Genomic DNA, 6,441 nt, shown 5'->3' with positions numbered 1-6,441 from the left:
CCCCCCTTTTGCAGTTGGATTAAAGAATGTATCTCTTCCCCAAGGTTCTCAGTGGCTATTAATGGTGAATTGGCATGATACTTCTCCGGGGAAAAAGGTCTACGGCAAAAGGATTATATTTCTCCTTACCTCTTCATCCTCGTAATGGAGGTTCTATCGAAGCTTCTTGAGTCAGCAGCTTCATATGGTAGCATGATATATCATGGTTTTTCTGGTTTTTAACCATGATATAAGGAGTCTTTTAGAGTCCTTTGATGTGTTTTCTAGGATGTTTTGGAGTCTTTGCAGGTTTTCTAGGATTTTAGCATGGATGGAGTAAAGTGGAACAATTTGGAGTAATAATCCGGAGGAAGTCAACTTGGAATCAATCAAGAGTGCTGGTGTCGATCGACACCACCCTTGGTGTCGGTCGACACCCTGTTTAACCGACGAGAGAAGCCAATTTGGAAGTTTTACAAAGTTGCCCGAAGTTTTCCAAAATTGCAACACAAGTCCCTGACGTGTTTTACGACATATAAATCGTATTTTTAGGTTTTCCAAACCATTAAGTTGTTTTCTAGCAAGTTTTATTTTTCTGTAACCCTGTGAGATTTTTGAGAGCTTTTGGGAGAGAGAGATCTGCTTTGTAGAAAAAAATTCTTGAACTCCTTCTTTACTCTTTTAATTTCAATTGCTTATTATTCAGAAAGATGTTTTGTGCTTTGTTGAATATGTCTGAGTAGTTTGCTTGTTAGGTTCAGGGTTTTTCATAGGGTTTTTATGAATTATTAGATCTGTTTATTTAGGATTCAATATCTTTCTAGATCTTCATCATATGTTGTTCTTAATGCTAGATCTTTGATTAGTCATCTGGATTTAGATCTTAGGATTATTGATTGATATGAGAATATAATTGATTTTTCTGATAAAACCTTTTGATGAACAAAATTACTTCTTGCAAAGAGATTTGATTTAGTGATTTTGTGAACAATTTAAACCTGTTTTTAAAGCTGATTTTTAACCTAGAATTTGGATTTTCTGGTTTTTAATCTAGATAATATTTGCAGTGAGAACTGATTTATTTTACGGAAGTGTTTAGAGTTCTAGATCTGTTCTTAATTGCTTAAATCCTAATTTATTTATTGATTTAATAATTTGTAATTTCCTGAGAATTTCCCTAGACCTATCTTTTGATCTATTGAATTTTCACAGCTTAATTTAATATTTTGCATTGTTATTTCAATTCAAATTAATCTGTTTAGCATAATTAAAAAACCTCTATAATTTATTGTGTAGTCTTGAGTCCTTGTGGAATTCGACCCCTAAGTACTGCATTGATCTCTTAATTTGAGAGAGTAGCTCTAGGGTATATTTGAGCATATCAAATTTTGGCCCCGTTGTCGGGGACTCTTTGATCTACCATTAGATTTGAGTTTTTAATTTTGTCTAAATTTTTCTTTTTATTTGAAACTTACACCCTTTTGTTTTCTTTTCTCTTGTGTGTTTCAGGTGCATGCCTCCTAGGCCTAACACTAGAAACAATAAGACTGGTCCAACTTTGAAGCTTTCAAACCAAGAGTTGGGAAAACTTGAGCGTGAGAACCGAAAAACAGCCAAATCCTTGAAGATGGTTAACACAATCGTTCTGATGCGTGATGAGGATAGTGCTTTGAGGGATCAAGAGGGCCACTTGTGCAATGAGCAGGGCCAAAATCTTGATGCAGAAGACAATGTGATTGTTGAACCTGTTGTTGTCAACGAGCAAGCTGGTGTTGGCGACGAGCAGGCTGTTGTTGTTGATGGTGTCGATCGACACCAACAGTGTGTCGGTCGATACCCCCTTCCTGCAGACGGACATGGAGCTGCAGACCATGTCCAAAACCCGGTTCGAAGACAGGAGAATAACCGAGACTTGCTCAGGACCATTGCTGACTTTAACAGAGCTGACCTGGTTTATCCGAACCGATCTGCCATTATTCCTCCTCCATTCCAAAGGAATGACTTTGAGCTGAAGCCTGCTTACTTTCAACTAGTTGGACAAAGACCCTTCTCTAACCTGCCAAATGAGAAGGCTCTGGACCATATTGAGCACTTTGAAGACCTGGTGACCAGTATCAAGGTTAATGGAGTGACTGAGGACTACATCTTCTGCAAACTCTTCCCTTACTCACTTGCAGGAGAGGCATCTCAGTGGTTGAAAAAATTGCCAGCTAGATCTTTGACATCTTGGCAACAAGTCAAAGTGGCTTTTCTCAACTTTTTTTATGATGATGCAATGTCAGATGAGCTAAGAGTCAAGCTGTCCTCTTTCAAACAGAGACCAGATGAGGCTTTCAAAGCAGCTTGGGTGAGATTCAAAGTCTATCATAGGGACTGTCCACACCATGGTTTTTCAAGGGTGCAGCTGTTGAGTATCTTTTTCAGAGGAATTGACTGGGAATATCAGCTAGCTTTGGATGCTGCAAGCCATGGAAACTTCAAGACATGATTTCCAGAAGATGCTGAAGCTTTGATTGAGAATTTGGCTTCCAGCAATAGCACTAAGAGAGCAGATACTGATAGGAAGAGATTGCATGGAGGATTTGATTCAAACCAGCTAGCTTCTGTTAATGCTAAGCTTGATTCAGTTCACAATCTCTTGGTTGGTAAGAAATCAGTTCACTTTGCTGCTGAAGTTGAATCATTTGAGCCACAACCTGAGTCTGGGAATGAAGAAGCAGATGTCAACTTTGTATATGGGAATCAGGGTCAGAGATTCGGTAATCAGCAAAGCAACAAGCCTTACAGTGGGAACTTTTCAGGATACACACCTAACCCAGATTACCAGAAGCAGCAACAGAACAATGGCTATACAAGAACCTATGGGAACTCATCTTATCAGTCTCCTCCTCCTAAGACTTCTTCTGAGAGTAGAATAGAGGCCATGCTTGATCAGCTTCTTTAGGGACAGGAGAATATGACAGTGACCTTCAATGGAAAAATCGACAATGTCTACACTGAGATGAATGGGAAGATAGATGCATTAAACAATCATGTCAAGAAGCTAGAGAATCAAGTTATTCAAACAGCTGGATCCTTCAAGAGGCAAGAGGGATTTCTCCCTGGGAAAGCTGAGTCAAATCCCAAACATTCTTGTAATGCCATATCAGTGAGAGGTGAAGATGATGGTGAAATTGTTTGTGCAGAAAAAGGATAGAAATCGCAAAATTTGTCGGCTTCAGATGATAGTGTCGATCGACACCACCTGGGTGTCAGTCGACACTCATCTCAGACAGAACCCGAAACTGCAAAATCTCAGGTTCCAGCTGCTGAAAGGGTGTACCAACCGAAGATTCCTTTTTCTACGCCAAGAAGGTCCAAGCAGGAGCTTGATGAAGCTAGATGCAAGGCAATGATGGACAAGGTGATGATTGAGATGCTTTTGATTGATGCAGTAAAGCTTTTACCATCTCTTAAGCGGTATGTGAAGAGAATGGTATCAAATGGTTTGAGTCCTGAGGAATGAGCTTTGCTAACTAAGGATGTCAGTGCTATTCTGTTAAATCAGCCTGTTCAAAGGAGGAAAGAGAGGAAGCAAGAAGTGGTAGTCTCTGAAAAAGTGAATGCAGCAATTCAGTGTACAACTTGTGATCGTCTACTTTTCCTTCTGGGAGCTACAACTTCATCTTCTTCTTCCCTTCTAGCTTCTTACTTTGGATGTATAAATTTCCTTTTATTTTTTGTACAAAGAAAACAGAAAATTGGTATAAATCTTAACCTTTTACCAAAAAAAAAGTATGACATATTTTCACATGGTAATTAGAAAATAGTAACTTTAGACAGCAATATAAAATTTAGATGTATGGATTTTGTAAAGGAAAAATGCGAATGAATACTTTTCACAATGGCATAAAATGTTCAAACATTTTCAATAACACTTTGTTATTGTGAAAGAATCATCCTAGTCGAATCCTCAAATTAAATCACAATCGATTTTTCCATGAACCAAAGTTACGTCTCATCCGAGTTTTGAGTTTTGACTAACACGAGTGTGTCACTGTTTTGTTGACTTGGCCTAATCATTCTTCTTCCTCTCTTTGCAGAAACACTTAAAGCCCAAGTATAACTATAATATGGCCCCAACTCATTCGCGAGATAAACAAACCTTCTAATAAGATACTACTATTGTAAAACACACGTGTGATTATTCCATCACAAGACACATGTCCTTACACTTGTTCATGTGATATTACACTAACTTAACACTTGTCTTTGTAGTTCACCACTTGTCATTACCAAGTGCATAAGTGTGTGACTCATCTCTTTTGGAGTTCACTATAAATAAGGAGTTGTAATAAGAGTGACATAGTGAAGTTGTCTTTGATCAAGTACACTCTCAAAATCTCTCTCTCTCGTGACTGTCCCTCCCTCTCTATCTCTTTGTTAGTTTATGTTCTCTTTACAAAGTGTTACAAAACACAAACCTCATAAGTGTTTTGTAGTCATAGTTCACAACACTTCTCTTCTACTACTCTTTGTTTTCTCTTGTCTCATACACCATTATATAGTGGTTTCTCAACAAGTTATCAGCACGATCGTCTCCCGATCCATTATCATTAGTTTGTAGTAACATTCAAGAAAATGTCAAATTTTGAGATTGAGGATGGAGATATGTGTCTAGCAGACAGTGCTACAACGCACTCAATACTTAAAAAGAAAAAATATTTCTCCTCTCTCAAAATAAAAGACTCCGCTAGAAGCGTGAGTACTATATGTGGTAATGCAAAGATTATTATAGGCTCTGGAAAAGCCAATTTTTCAATGCCAAGGGGAACAAAATTTGAAATTGATGCATTATATTGCCCCAAGTCTAATAGAAATTTAATTAGTTTCAGAGATATCCGAAGAAATGGATATCATATAGAGACTCTGAATAAGAATGGCATTGAATATCTTTGCATAACGTCTGAGGAGAAACATATATTGGAAGAATTACCAATGTTATCCTCTGGATTGTATTTCACAAAAATAAATAATTTTGCATCTTATGTTACAGTAAACTCTAAGTTTACTAGTACATTTAAGATATGGCATGAAAGACTTGGACATCCTAGTTCAGTCATGATGCGAAAAATTGCGCAAAATTCCAATGGTCATCCATTGAAGAACGAAAAGATTTTTAGATCTGATGAGTTTTCATGTGATGCATGTTCTCAAGGAAAACTCATAATTCGGCCATCGCCAGCCAAAATTGGGAATGAATCACCATTGTTCTTAGAGAGAATACATGGTGATATATGTGGACCTATCCACCCTTCATGCGGGCTGTTTCGTTATTTTATGGTAATGATTGACGCATCTAGTAGATGGTCAAATGTGTGTCTATTGACAACAAGAAACACGGCCTTCGCAAAATTCATTGCCCAAATAATCAGGTTGAAAGTTCAATTCCCTGATTATGCCATAAAGAAAGTCAGGCTTGATAACGCCGGTGAATTCACTTCACAAGCTTTCAATGACTATTGTATGTCAATAGGAATCGATGTGGAGCATCCGGTTCCTCATGTTCATACACAAAATGGCATGGCTGAATCTTTGATTAAACGGCTACAACTCATTGCTAGACCGTTAATATTGAGAACAAAACTCCCAATTTCTATATGGGGTCATGCTATATTGCATGCTGCGGCATTGGTCCAAATACGACCAAGCGCATATAATAAATATTCCCCTTTACAATTGGCATCTGGCCAAGAGCCAAACATATCCTATCTCTGTATTTTTGGATGTGCGGTTTATGTTCCTATAGCCCACCGCAAAGAACAAAAATGGGGCCAAAAAAGAGATTGGGCATATATGTCGGTTATGCATCACCGAGTATAATTCGATATCTTGAACCGCAAAATGGTGATATGTTTAAGGCACTTTTTGCCGATTGCCATTTTAATGAAGATGAATTTCCCGCGTTAGGGGGAGGAATTAAACAAGTACCAAAAGATATTACATGGTATACACCATCTTTGATATTTCTTGATCCCCCTACAAATCAACGTGAACTGGAAGTTCAGAAAATCGTACATTTACACAATTTGGCAAATCAATTACCAGATGCGTTCATAGATACAAAAAGGGTGACNGTGATATATACATGAAAATGCCAGAAGGATTTAAGATTCCTGAGGCATTAGACTCTAAGTCTAATGAAATTTGTGCGATCAAATTACAACGATCACTTTACGGATTAAAACAATCCGGGCGCATATGGTATAATCGTTTAAGCGAATACCTATTGAAGAAAGGGTATGTTAATAATAAAATATGCCCATGCGTCTTCATAAAGAAATCTCCATCGGGATTTGTGATCATTGCTGTATATGTTGATGATCTAAATATAATTGGAACTCAAAAGGAGATTGATGATGCAAGAACTCATATGAAGGAAGAGTTTGAAATGAAAGATCTTGGAAAGACTAAATTCTGTCT

Source organism: Camelina sativa, chromosome 20 (genome assembly GCF_000633955.1).
Source record: "Camelina sativa cultivar DH55 chromosome 20, Cs, whole genome shotgun sequence".
In the NCBI taxonomy this organism is placed as follows: Eukaryota; Viridiplantae; Streptophyta; class Magnoliopsida; order Brassicales; family Brassicaceae; genus Camelina; species Camelina sativa.
Note: the sequence above shows the minus strand (reverse complement) of the source record.